Below are 14,214 nucleotides of genomic sequence, written 5' to 3'. Positions count from 1 at the left end.
GAACGCGGCGAGAGAGGGTGTTGCGAGCGCAGAGAAGGCGAGGAGGACGCGGGGGAGAGGGCGCACCTGTGGCCGACGGTTGAATGAGTCAAGGATATAAGGCGCGTTCGTAACCTTCTACTCTGTGTCGGCTTTGTGGCGCAGTGGTTAGAGCGACGTGCACCTTGCGCTCCGCCCGCAGAGTCGTGGGATCGAAACCTGGCGCCGGCAAGTATTATTTCTTTATATAGTGTAGGGGGAGCGATGCGGACTACGAGCGATGCGGACCACGGACGCCAACGCGGGTGACATCGTGAGTTACTGAAATGCTCTGCATTTACAACGACAAGGGAAGTGTGCATGGCAGTTCCAACGTTTGCTGGTAAATAAAATGCATCTGAGTGCATCATGTGTACATCATGCTGTTTGTGGGAATCGTGGAGAACTGCGACCCGCGATCTCGAGCCGGCGCGCGCTTCGGGAGAGACTTGTGCACTGAAACCGGTCCGGCGCTCCGCCGGTTCGTCGGCGTCCCCCGATAGATGGCACCACCGATCTGTGAGGGTGAAGGAGGTGATGAAGCAGAGCGTGCACACCGAACGGGCAGTACTCGCTGCTAACAGCGAGATCGTGAGGTGCGGCAGGGAACTTGGGCCTGAAGTGATAGACGTGAACAGGGTAGTGGACAGCATCGGATATAGGCAAGCTTTTCAGTGGGACGGGATTCACCTCAACCCCAGGCTAGAAAACAAGGTCGGGGTGGCGCTTAGGTGCAGGGATTTATACACCCCCCCCCCCCCAACACCCCCCCAACAACACCCCCCCCCAAAAAAGATTCCACAACCACAAGACCCTGCCTAGGGATTTAAACAACATCCCCCAAACATCACATCGACACCCCCAAAATAGGAATTCTGCATAAACCCCTGCTTAGGTGGGAGAGCGGCAGCTTTTTTAGGGGGCCCCGCGCAGCTAAGGAAGGCAAATTAGGAGACAAAGGGCGAGCAAGGGACACATGCACACTCAACGCTGGGAGGCAGCGGGCCTAGAGCTAAACGGAGAACCTACAGACGTAACTGAGAGCGTTGACAGAAGCGATTTAAGTGGAAACAATGGAGCAAACAATTTTGTAAAAGACAAAAACAGACCCCGTAAGCAGAAAGGGAAAAACAAAAACAATAAATATTTAAGCAGCTACATAAATATGCAGGGAGGCAGAAAGCCAGATAAGTGGGTGGAAATTCAAAAGCAACTTGAACGGGAAGGAATAGACGTGTACGCCTTAGCCGAGACTCACCTCCGGGACCTAGAAGCCCCACCTATCATAGACAATTATGCCTGAGAAGGTTGCAACAGGACCACAAGAATGAAGAAAGGGGGAGGTGTTGGCATGCTCATTAAACAAGGGACCGACTGGCAGAGAGTGCATGAAAGCTGTAAAGAGCATCTATGGGTTAGAGGCACCATAGAGGGGAAAAATACATGGGTAGGAGTGGTGTATCTGTGGACCGGAAGTAGTGATAGGGAGGAAAATGAGGGAATGGTAAACTGTTTGATAAGAGACATAAACGAGTTCAAAGATTCGGGCGAAATAATCATAGTCGGAGATATGAATGCCCATATAGAAGGTTTGGATGGATACACAGACCAGAAAGGTTCTCTAGTGATAGATATATGTCAGGAAAACCGGCTTGTAATAGTAAATATGGAACGCAAGAGTGACGAACAAATAACGTGGGAAAGCGGTAACAGACAGTCCAGCATAGACTACAGTTTAGTATCCGAGACAGTATACGGAAGGCTTCGGGAAATGAGGATAGATGAAAATGGAACAGACAGCTTAGGAAGCGACCACAAGCGGTTGACCACGAGCAGCAACCCGGACAAATGTAGAATTAGGTACAATACGAGGAACTAATTTGAATAATGAGCAGTTAAAGATCATCGCTGATAGATTGGGAGATGAAATCAATAAATACCCAGGCAAAAATTGGGATTGCGACGAAATGATTGCGTTCATAAAGGGTAAGATGAATGAAGCAAAGCAACGAAACCGATGGAAAGGTAAGAGAAAGCCGAAAAGCTGGTGGAATAAGGAAATAAAAGAGGCTATTGACCAGCGAAGAAAGGCGTCGAGGGAACATAGAGAAGCAAAAAGAACTGGTATGGAACCGGAGGTAGTGAAGGAGAAATGGGATATCTACCGTGGGAAAAAACTGCAAGTGCAGAAAATGGTGCAAGCAAAGATCAAGCAGAAAAGCGAGCAATGGATGGCAGAAATACGGAAGAAAGACAAAAGCGCATCCAAGAAGTTTTGGAACCATGTAAAATCACTAAGCTCAAAAAACGATAGCCATCAAAAATTCCTGATTGATGAGGACGGGGAACATTTAGAAAAAGAGCACGCGTTGGCGCATAATCATCGAGTGATTAGTGAGAAGTTCAGAACAATAGTAGTTGGAAAACCTGCACCGGTAACATCAGCGCCAGAGAAGACTGCGGAAAGGGAAATAAGTTTGAGCAACCTTGATTGGAAAAAAGCAGAGCAAAAGGTTTCCCCTCGGACAGCAGTGGGCCCAGACGGAATACCAATGCAACTGATAAACCTGCTTGGACCTAAAAGTAAGGAATCGTTTATGAGGGCAATAGATAACGTGATAGAAACCAAACAGATACTAGAAGACTGGCTAGAAAGTAGGATGAATTTATATATAAAGGCAGAGGAGGCAGCCAGTATTGATTCATACAGACCACTCACAGTCACGTCAGTGGTGTATAGATTCGTAATGCAGGCGATAAAATCAGAAATTCAAGCATGGATGGAAGAAAATGAAATACTTGGGGAACTGCAGAATGGATTTAGACAAGAGAGGCGGCTGGATGACAATTTGTTCGTGATAACGCAATGCATTGAAATTGCGAAAGCACAGAATAGACCACTATGGATTACGTTCTTGGACATTAAAGGGGCATATGACAACGTTAACAGAGAACGGCTGTGGAGAATGTTGAAACTCCAGGGATTAGATGACGAGTTAATACAGTTCCTTGTGGCGATCTATAAAGTCAATACAGTGCAACTTACTTGGGAAGGACAGAAATACGCCCAGCAGGTCAACACCCATCGGGGACTAAAACAGGGATGCCCTTTGAGCCCAATACTGTTCAACATTTACATGGCAAGATTAGAAAAGAAACTGGAAGAAAGTCAAGTACGGTTTAGCCTAACCCATAATTCTGCAAGGCGAAGTGGTACAACAGCATATTCCGGGAATGTTATACGCAGACGACATTATTCTTTTAGCTGATAACCAAACCGATATGCAGCGGCTAATAAATATTAGCGGCCAGGAAGCCACCGACCTCGGTTTAAAGTTCAGTGCAGAAAAATCAGGAATAATGGTTTTCAATGATGCTACCACTGACATAGTGTCTATCCAGCAAGGCGAATTACCTAGAGTGAAGGAATATAAATATTTGGGAGTGTGGATAAACGAAGGGGATAACTACTTAAGAACTCACGAGGAGCAACTTAAGGTTAAGGGAAAGCGAAACGTTGCTATAATGAAGCACAGAGCCCTGTGGGAGTATAAAAAATATGAAGTAGTAAGAGGAATGTGGAAAGGAGTAATGGTTCGGGGTCTCACGTTTGCGAATGATGTGACTCTGCTTAAAATCAGACGTCCTATCAGGCCTTGAAGTAAACCAGGGAACGGTAGGACGTTTGGCCTTTGGAAAAACGTTTGGACGTTTGGACGTTTGGAAAAACAACTAACGAAGCAGTTCAGGGAGATATGGGCTGGGCATCGTGCGAAGTTAGATAAGGTCAGAGTAAAATATGATTTGAGATGAGGTTGAGGGCAATGGATCAACGAAGGTGGGCAGCTAAGGTTTTTAGGTACCTATACTTGAAAAGCGTGGACACGCAGTGGCTAAGGAAGACTAGAAGGCTAACGATTAAATACGGAAGGAACAGTGGAGAATTCCAAACAGCCAAGGTAACCAAAAAAGAGGCAAGGCAGGTTGAAAAGAATAAATGGAGGGAAAAAATGGAAGCTAAAACGTCGTTAGGTATGTACAGGGCTGAGAAATTAAACATCAGAAAGGAACATTTCTACGATAAATCCCAGGGCAGTGCTTTGCTTTTTTCAGGTTGCCTGCGAACTAAGAGTTTTGTGGGGAAGTATTCACAAAATGATGGGGTATGCGTGGTCTGCGTAAAAGAAACAGAAACTATGCGGCACATAGTGTTAGAATGTGAGGGTATCCATCCAAATCTACATGAAGGGAATATTGGGCTTTCAGAAGCCCTAGGATTTAAGGGTATCAGAGAGGAAGTTAACTTCAAGGCTGTCGAGGGGACGAAAAGAAGATTAGAATGCAGGTGGACGAAAAGCAGAGAGGGGAATATTGCCTAGGACAGTTACCACCTGTAACAGGGGAAAAAAGTATTTCGTGCCTAATAAGCTTTAGTGCCTGCCCTAAGCAGCGCTAGTATTAAACCAAAAGTGTAAAACATGGTTATATTAGTCCTTTTTGGTTAAGATGACATGTCATCACCCCGCTTCAAAGGCGAAACCAATAGCGATCATCATCATCATCATCATCAGGCATAGGCGCGCGAGCTCGAGCGGCGCGAACGTGCGCGCGCTGGAGTCGGGAGTCTCGTCGGAGACCTGGTCGGGGCTGGTTCGGCGGAACATCGCGGCGGTGGCGGATACATGTATTATAGAGGCTAGAAAGGTTTTCCTAGTGTCGGGAAGGGGCGCGCCGAAGCGAAATAGTTTGAAATGATCCAGAGTAGATGGCACCACGGCTCGCTGGCGCGCGGCTCTCGTGGGCGTCTGCGCGCTTTTGTGCGGCTGTTCGCGTGCGAGCATATTTTTTTGGCCGCTCACTACCCGTGCCCCGCAGGCACACGAAAAATAATTAAGCATGTGATTATATACAGTCACGATGACGATCTTGTGAGTTTGACAAGCGCACTTTACGCGACCACGGCTTAGGTGCGTGAACCTCATCGGAAGGGGTAGTTTGATTGTGGGGATTAACGCGCCGAAGCTGCGCCGTAGTGGAGCGCTCCCGATTAATTTTGACCACCTGGGGATATTTAACGTGCGCCGAAATCTCGAATACACGGGGGTTTTCGCTTTTCGCCTCCCCCAGAAAAGCGGCCGCCGCGGCCAGAAATTAAACCCGCGTCCTTCTGCTCAGCAGCACAACGCTTTAGCCATGCACTAAGCCACTGCAGCGAGTGGAAGGGGCAGTTTTGCCTTTATCGGCCCTGTACGCGTGGTTCCAGCCACCCTGAGTAGTAATTAAATATTGCTGCTATTAAGAACATAGCAGAAGCAACGAGTTATGAAATACAGATTGAAGTTTCCCATACGAAAACTACCACCCAACAACCCAAACATAACATAATTCAAGATTGTTAATGACAATTTATTGCAGCGTTACAAATTGAAACTTCAAAAACCACAATTTTTGAAAATTCAACACATATTCCCATCTTTGGGAGCAAAGCAAGGAATAGATACATAATTTAACAAACAGTCACATTTTCGTGCGAAAAACAAAAAAAAGCATACGAGCACAGAACATTTTACACTCTAAAAAAGTATGCACGACGGTGCGTGTACAAGGCTAGGTCACTTTGCTGAACTGCAGACGTTTTCATTGGCATCGCCTCATTTTCAGAAGTTTTTGTTTTTTTTGCCTCTGAGCGCTCCTGTCCAGTTCTTCGCTCTTGCAAAAAAGTGGAATCGGGTGAGGGCATACAACTTAATTATGTTTCTCGTAACATTCCTCCCGTGTTCGCTGCACCGAACTTCTTTCAGCTGAGCTCCGTGCAAAAACTGCCAAAAATCCACCATGCTTCCAGCATGAACTAGCCCAATTTATCACCTTACTGAAGTTTCCAGCATGAAGCTCATTTCTGCTGAAGAACACAGTAAAGGTGTTTTCAAGATTCCTAACGAGCTCCTCGACCGGCTTGGAAGGGTAAATTAACCCAGCATGGTCAAATTCACGTGTAAAAGATGCATTCTCATTGCACTCTACTTGCACAGGCAAAATACAAAGAGAAGAAGCGCATTCAAGGCACGAAGACCTTTTGAGGGATTTTCTCACAACATAGCCCGCTATGTAAAATACAAGGCGGCTGTCACTGTGCTTTTCAATGCAGCTTTTGTGATCAACCAGCCCTTGTGTTCGCAACACATATTCTGCACGCTCCAAGTTGCCATCAGTGCTGGATTAAGGGGGGGGGCTAAGGAGGCTGCAGCCCAGGGCCTCGTCTCCAAGGGCAGGGGAAGGGGGCCACATTAACTGGCCTAATGTACGGAACCTCAGATAATGAAACTTCGAGCGACACGCGTGACAGGGAGAAAAGCAGAACGAGGAAAGGGGGGCCCACTTCGCTCGGCCAACCCCAAGAAAGCAGCGGGGGGTCGCGGCGGCTTGTCCGCTGAAGTTTCGACGCGGCCCCTTGTTTCCGAGCGAGGGGGTTCAGGTTGCCAAAAGCGCCATGTGTCTCGTGTTGTTAGTTTGTTTCGAACCCTGCGGGGATCGTTCGGTCTCGGGGCGTCCGCTATTAAAAAAGAAAAAAAAAACATGGGTTAGCCGCTGCGCGCGGGCTTGGGTATCCCGTTTCGTGTGTCTCTTCCCCGTAGACGGCGGAAGGGAACGGCTCAGCCTCCCAGGAAGTGGAGTCCGAACTCGCAGCCAGCCGAGTTGACAATTCAATGGGCCGAACTAAGCAAGCAAGATTTGCAGCGGTGTTCGGCTGCTGCTTCTCAGTGTTCGCAGAATTCAGCTTCTGCGTGTCTTTCGTCAGTTGTCATCACGCCGTGCGAGAGTCGGAGCATAAGAGGCACACACGTTCCTGTTGCAGCTTCCAATTACGCAGCGCTCCTCTGAAGGGATGGGCCCTAACAGTGCCAAAGCAGCGAGCTGGGTCGGCCCACCCTGTGTACATCGTTCCAGAGGATGCTTGCTTTCTCGGCGTCTGTTTTCTGTTTCACCGCCAGCTGCAATGCGTTCAGCTGCCATCGGCAAGCCGCATTCGTCTTGACTTGAAACGTCCGTCGTAGGGAAGGAACACCGTTCACCAGGCTGGACAAACCTAGACGCGCTGAAGATAACGCGGCGCCGCGAAGCCGTTAAAGTCGCAGCGGGTGGCCGACCAGCGTTACCGAATCCATCGGGCGGCCAGCCACTGTGAGTGGTACGCTTCCGATGCGTTGACTGTGTAAATCTGACGGTTGTTTGCGCCGGCTGCGCCGCTGCTCGAAATTCGAGAAGCCCAGAGTCGAGGCGGCGCGTCAGTTGTGCCCGAAATCCCGAAAAAGGCGGCCTGCAAGAGGAACAAAGCAGGAACGATACGTACGATAGACATCGCCAGTGGACTGCCCGAGCCCCGGCTCTGGGGCACCAGTAACATGGCATGAATAGACACCCTGCTCATACCGAGAAACAATTTAAAGGCAGCGACGGCTGTGTTATTTATTGGCAAGCCATTCGTTTCAAGGCCGGATCGCTTTGACGGCGCGAGCTTAGACCCTGCGTCGCATTCCCCCGACAGGTTGGCGCCAGGCATCGCGAACCCTGGGACTTACGTGAGAGAAGGCACGTAGTGAAAGGCGTGGTTAAAGCAGACCAACGGACACTATGGGAGAGACGGGTGCGCAGAAGGTGAATGGTGCATTTGGACCGGGGCTGGACATCTTGAAATCAACCAATCGTACTTTAGGGAAGAGGGAAAACCTCGCATTACGATTGGACAGGACAGTATTGTTTTTTTATGTTGCAAAGTGTTTGTAACGTCATGTACATAGTATGTAAAGTCAGTGGAAATAGCGTTACTTCTGGTGTAACATAAATGACTTCGCCGCTGTCGTCTCGTTAAGATGCCAACAGATAGAAGCAACGAGTTTTCCTTGGCCTAGCGTTGGCGCACGATCCAAGTCTCATTTCACCAGCTTGGTGAACGAAAGGAAATAGCTAAAAGAGAAGATGTCCACTCGAAAGCATCAAAGTGGTGCGTCCAAACGAAAGGCAAAGTTGGAAAGAGAAGAGCGTGAAAAGAAGCTGCCAAAGATGACGAAATATCTGTTGAGTGCAGCTTCCGTGAAGTCATGTCATTGCTCCAGTACGACTTCGTTTCAAAATCCTGAGTGTGCCGGGAGTGCTTCTGTGGAGGACTTATCGACTCCATCACAACGATTCCCCGGTGAGCAGCAAGACTTCACTCCCCTTGGTTCACCGGTTTCTGCGCAAAGGACGGCAACCTCCTCCGTTTCTACCTGTGAGCAACCGACGTCAAGCAAGCCCTGTCCTGTCCCTACGCAAGCAACATCCATGCCACTCGGTGCAACCCCTGCCATGGAGTTCCACGTGTGCGTTCTGCCCCACCCAATTTCTACTGCTTCTGATCAACTGGCGCCACACCTCTCCAATCAGCCCGCTGATGACGAGCTCCAGCAAACGACGCTCAAAGACCCCGCTGACTTTTTTCACGGTAGCTCGACTGCGGATCATCTTCCCGCGTGCCTCGACAGGACGGATCAGCTGGCGTCTTGTGGCGACAAACTACAGGACCCACAGCAGCAAGAGGTAGGCCCCGAGATTCTGCAAAGTGACCCAGCTAAGTGGCCGGACATTATTACTGATAATTTTCGGGGCGAATGCATTGAGAAGGGGCCGTTGTATTTTCAAAATCGGGCAGAAAGTTTTCCGTCTTCCGAAAGACAATACAAAACTCAGAAACGCTATATGTCACCTCATCTTTTCGCGAGAAAGGCTGTCAATGGGGAGGCATACGAGCGACATTGGTTAATTTATTCGAAGTCCAAAGGCTGTGCTTACTGTTTCATGTGTAAACTCTTTTCGAGCAACCCGAGTTCTTTCACCACGCACGGATTTTCTGATTGGAAAAGAGGAGAAGAAAAGGTTTCCGCGCATGAAAACAGTGTCGAACACCGGAACTGCGTGGCAGCATGGCTAACCCGCTCTAACTCGAGCAGCACAATTGACAAGGAGCTGGTTAAACACCTGGTCACTCAGACCGCTTACTGGACAGAGGTGATGAAGCGCGTAGTCGTAGTGATCAAGCTTCTAGCTGAGCGTGGCCTGGCGTTTAGGGGCAGCGAGGAGGTTTTTGGCTCCCCGAGAAATGGCAATTATATGGGAGTACTTGAAGCCATTGCCCAGTTTGATCCCTTCCTAGAGGAGCACATCAAACGCTATGGGAACAAGGGGAAAGGCCACCCATCTTACTTGTCAAAAACAATTTGTGACGAATTCGTCGAGCTCATGGCCAAGGCTGTCAAGGACAGGCTCACTGACGAAGTAAAAAGGGCAAAGTACTTCTCTCTAATTGTTGATTCGACTCCAGACCTTACTCACGTTGATCAGCTGTCAGTGGTTTTACGGTACTGTTTAAATGCGAAAGTGCACGAACGCTTTCTGGGGTTTGTTCCCATTGAATCCCACACTGGCTTGTACCTTTTTGATACCGTGATGTCCCTACTGACCACCAACGGCATCTCAATTGGCAACTGTAGGGGGCAAGCGTATGACAACGCGAGTAACATGTCAGGCAAATACAAAGGACTGCAAGCACAAATCAAACAGCTCAACAATTTGGCAGTATACGTCCCGTGCGCTGGTCACTCACTGAACTTAGTTGGCGCATGTAGCGTTGACAGTTGCCTTGAGGCCGTCAAATTCTTCAGTGTCACTCAAAGACTGTACGTGTTCTTTGCTGCCTCCCCCAAGCGGTGGAAATGTCTTCTGGACAGCATGGATTCCACTGGGGAACACCTCGTACTAAAAAGCCTTTCTCAGACCAGGTGGTCAAGACATGCTGAATCATGCAAGGCTATTATGAAAAATTTCAGTGCAATTTTGCGTTGCCTTGAACACATCTCGAAGAACGAGGAAGAAAACGGTGACACTAGGAGTGAAGCGTGCTCGCTCCTTAAGAAAATGGCAAAACTGGAGACGGCATTCATGGCGATTTTCTGGTGTGAAATCTTGGAGCGTTTTGACAAGACGAGCGTAGCACTTCAGAAACCAGGCTTAGACATTTCAACCGCTGTAGACCTTCTGAGCTCCCTGGAAGGCTTTGTTGATTCGTTGCGACCTCTTTTTGATACCTTCGAGGCGAGAGCACGCAAGCTGAGTTCTAGTCAGTGCTATCAGGATGAAAGCAAACGCATCGCTTTGAGTAAGTACCCGGACGGGAAAAGCGATAGTACGCTGCGTGGTAGAAAAAAGTTTCTTGTAGAGACCTATAATGTAGTACTTGACTGTCTAGGCTCTGCTCTGCGAGTGCGAAAGGCTGCCTACGCTGATCTTTGCGAGAAGTTCGGATTCTTAAAATTGCTGACGGAAAATGGAAGCATGATCTCTCTTGCACAGCAAGCGGAGAGATTGGTGGAGACCTACCCAAACGATTTGGAGCCAGTATTTCCGGCTGAAATCGTTCAGTTTGCGAACTTTCTGCAAAGCTCTGTGTGCCAAGACACGAGTGCCCTGGGTATAATAAAGTTGCTACACGAAAGACAACTGATTAACGTGTTCCCGAACCTTTCCATTGCATTAAGAATGTATCTAAGCATACCCGTGGCGAACTGTGAGAGCGAGCGATCGTTTTCCAAGTTGTCACTGATAAAAAATCGCCTTCGTTCAAACCGTCTGGACGACAAGTTGAACTCGCTTGCTATCATGTCCATTGAACGTGACCTTGTAAGAGACCTATCTTTCGAACAAACTATATCGGATTTTGCCAAGGCAAAGGCCCGAAAGATGCCGTTTTAAAAGAGCACTGTTAGCGCTATACATGAGTGCCCGTGAGATTTTTTCTTGTGTCTTCTCCCAACCTGCATGAGTAAACGTTGAACTGTAACCCAAAAAAGGGTACGTCTTCTTGTTCATCTTTGTTTGTTGTTCTTGCAATGTAACTCCCGCTTTTAATCATCCGTAGTAGTCTGTTTTCTTCTCTCGAATCATTACAAATGGCGTTCGTTCGCACCACGTGTATTTGGTGTCCTCTTTTCTTCGTTTGTTAACTGAGCCATTATCAAAGAAATGCTTTATAATTAAAGTTTGTCATTTAATCTGAAGTATATTGTCCATTTTCTTGTGCTTGCAAGCTCTTAAAATGAATATATACCGAATCTACTATGTACTTATTGCATAACATGAATAACAATTTCCGCACTGTGATGCTTCCGTTGAATTCCAATAAACACTGTTCTTGATACAACGGCATGTCTCCTCACGAGATTATAGATTTAGGGGCCCACATAAAACCAAACGCTTAAGAAAACATATCTAGATAAATCGAATTCACATAGTAAACATAGCTGTGGTGTTTTCACTGGGTGTTTTTCTTTTTTTCTTGAGCTGGACCAAACTGTACCAATGGCCGCTCTGTGGTTTACGGCCACGGAACGGACACGTATCGCGAGTTACGACGGTCGTGTTAGTGACTGCGTTTGTGTTGTGTGTTGCAAAAACAGATCTGATGCATCACTATCGCATGAATCCCATTAATCGTACTTTGTTCTTTTGTAATTGGAATACCCTTTTTAAAATAAAAAACTGCTTTTAGCTGAAATAAAACAAAATGGTACATTTTAGTAGTGGAGCGGGGGGAGGGTGGGGACGGAGGCTTTAAGAGAGAGAGAGAGAGAGAGAGAAAGAGAGATATTTTTATTTCGGGTAAAAAAAGGCGTAGGGGATGCAGGGGGGCGGGGGGGGGGGAGTCGAGGGCCGACACTAGCGCAGTAGCCCAGGGCCCCCATTTTGCTTAATCCGGCCCTGGTTGCCATCATACAAAATCTCGTCAATTACCGCTGATATGGGGGCTCACTTTTCTCTACCAAGGTCAGATGGCCCCAAAAGTGCCGTGACAACTGTAGAATGACAGACTGTTGATTATTATCAAGAACTGCTCCGGTGTTGGATGGTCATTGCATCCGAAAGACTGCCTTACAATCCCGAACACATTTTCCATTTCGTCTTGGCTTAAATTAGCCGTTAAGAGATATTTAAAATCAAGAGAGCTACTCAAGTAGCAAAATGAGTGACAGCGTGCTTTTCAAAGTTACACGCAGCCCACGGGCAGTTCCTGGACTCAAAAACACGCCACCATGCTCAGCAGCGTGTTGTTCCCACTTTGCCAGGAATTCAATAAAATCGTCGAGAAACTGCGCACTCGGTAAGTTTGGTCGGAGGCCTTTTCGATGGTGTTCTAGAAGACATGACAAAAGTCAGCTTCTCCATGAGCTTTACAAGCTCTTCTGTAGGTTGGACTGCTCGGAATGTTTTGTTCAAGTGTTCTTTATATAAAAAAGCCCCTATATGACGTCTTCACTGAACAACTGAAAAGCTCAGTTCACCGCATTTTTAGATGCAGAGCATCTGATTCACTCGCCTTGTCCCTCCGGCGTCGTCGTCGTTGTTGTCGTCGGCGTTGTCCACCCCTCTGCCATTCTCCTCGCCGCGCGAGCTGCGCTCTCCGCCGCTTTCCGCCGCTCACCACCCTCTCCTCTCCGATAACGAACACTCTCTCGCGAGGGGCATTGGATTGGATTTGATTTGATTGGATTGGATTGGCTTGACTTGGCTTGGCTTGGCTTGGCTTGGATTCGGTTGGATTGGATTTGGATTGGATTGGATTAAAGTGGATTGTGTTGGATTGCGTTGCGTCATAGCCGCGGCACGTTGCGTCATAGACGCGGCAGACGCGCTGGGGCCGGCGCATGTGCAGTACTCTCTCTTCCGCGGTTTCCTCTCCTTCGGGCGCGCTGCGCATATAACCGGTGTGCCGTTCTCCGGCGAAGCAACATCCACGCTTGGCTCAAACACCTAGAGTCCACGCCGCTTTACAAGTACGCCAACGTCGTCATCGACTGGGACCAGCTTACGCAGTCCCCTCAACGTTATGAGCGCTATAAAACGCGTTCCCTTCGCCGCTCCGCCTATGCGTCGCATCTACACAGGGGTTCCCGCGAGGGGAGGTGGGAGTTTTCTCAAAATAATTTGGTTGAATGTGAGATTTGGTAATGCGTGGCATAACTTTCAGTGTCAGAGAGTTCTGGTCCTCTTTCCAGGCTTCCTTAAGTACATCGGCGTGGGCATGACTAGTTGGAATTTGAAGACCTTTTGACACGAAAGCATTTCGCACACATCTGACAAAGTGAGGAAAGTCGGAAATAAAATGCAGGCTTCTTGTTGCGTCCACTCAATGGGGAACTTTGCACGTTATTTCTTTGATGGATGCTGCAGAGGTAAGAAGGTTTTGTTACTTAGAGCAACTGAACAGGCTAAACGGGATTCAATACAAGTGTCGTGATCCAAATTGGCCTACCTTTGATCCCAAACAGTTTCCATAAGCTTTGATTCCAAGGAGCCCCATCACTGGTCCAGTAGTCGACGAAAAGGCCATACCTCTCAGCCAGAATTGTGGCCTCCAGAAGAATTTTCGAAAGGATGTTCGCCTTCACGTTTCCCTTGGAAGCGAAAACCCCTAGGATCTGGGTCCAGTTCTCTGGAAAAGGAAATCAAAGGGCTTTGTTAAGTACAACAAGTTTGCGAAGAGAATTGCTTGTGCAGTACAATTTAGTTCCAAAGTATACAGTATTAAACATGAAAAAGATTATACTATCATCACATGCTCTACAGAGGACTCACCCTGGAATGGCAAGGCCGTGGTCACTCACTGTAGTCTCGTTGCTTTCAGTAAATGGGCCGAGGTCCCAGAAGTCTTGACACTGATGTTCTCTGAGAGTTTTATTTCATCGAACACAAGACCGCCATGGCAGCTGTGTGCACCCATGCCTTCAGTCTTCTTCAGTGCCTGGAAAACGCTGGCATTAACATTAAACGAAGTCTTAAAACCTGCCATGTGTCGGTCTAAACAGGACTTGCTGGGCAGAGCCCGTATCTCATGCCTGCTCACGTGCTGAAAAAGCTTGGGGCTCTTTATGCGCATGAGTATACACTCCAAAGCCCAGAGTTGGTCGTACACCATGCCCCTGGTCGACTTTCTGGAGGCAGCATCAAAGCATGTTTTCACAGCAAGGCGTTGTTTGGGAGGCAGACCTTCGATCCTTTCATCCAAGGTTGAACTAGCGATATTCTGGTTCATTATCCTAAGGTCTTCCAGGCCTTCTGCGTGCCTTCGTCAGCTTTCTTTTCGTTCGGAACAACTCGAGCGACTTT

General features: G+C 48.0%; 1 pseudogene; it reads right to left on the bottom strand.

Moving 5' to 3' along the window:
* Window positions 1-4,920: 4,920 nt before the first annotated feature.
* LOC144167535 (uncharacterized) lies at window positions 4,921-13,897 on the bottom strand (annotated as a pseudogene).
* Window positions 13,898-14,214: the final 317 nt, after the last annotated feature.

The sequence above is a fragment of the Haemaphysalis longicornis genome, unplaced genomic scaffold (assembly GCF_048455015.1).
Source record: "Haemaphysalis longicornis isolate Haplotype H1 unplaced genomic scaffold, Haemaphysalis longicornis Haplotype H1 scaffold_1, whole genome shotgun sequence".
Lineage (NCBI taxonomy): Eukaryota > Metazoa > Arthropoda > Arachnida > Ixodida > Ixodidae > Haemaphysalis > Haemaphysalis longicornis.
Note: the sequence above shows the minus strand (reverse complement) of the source record. Positions and strands in the feature narration are given on the sequence as shown.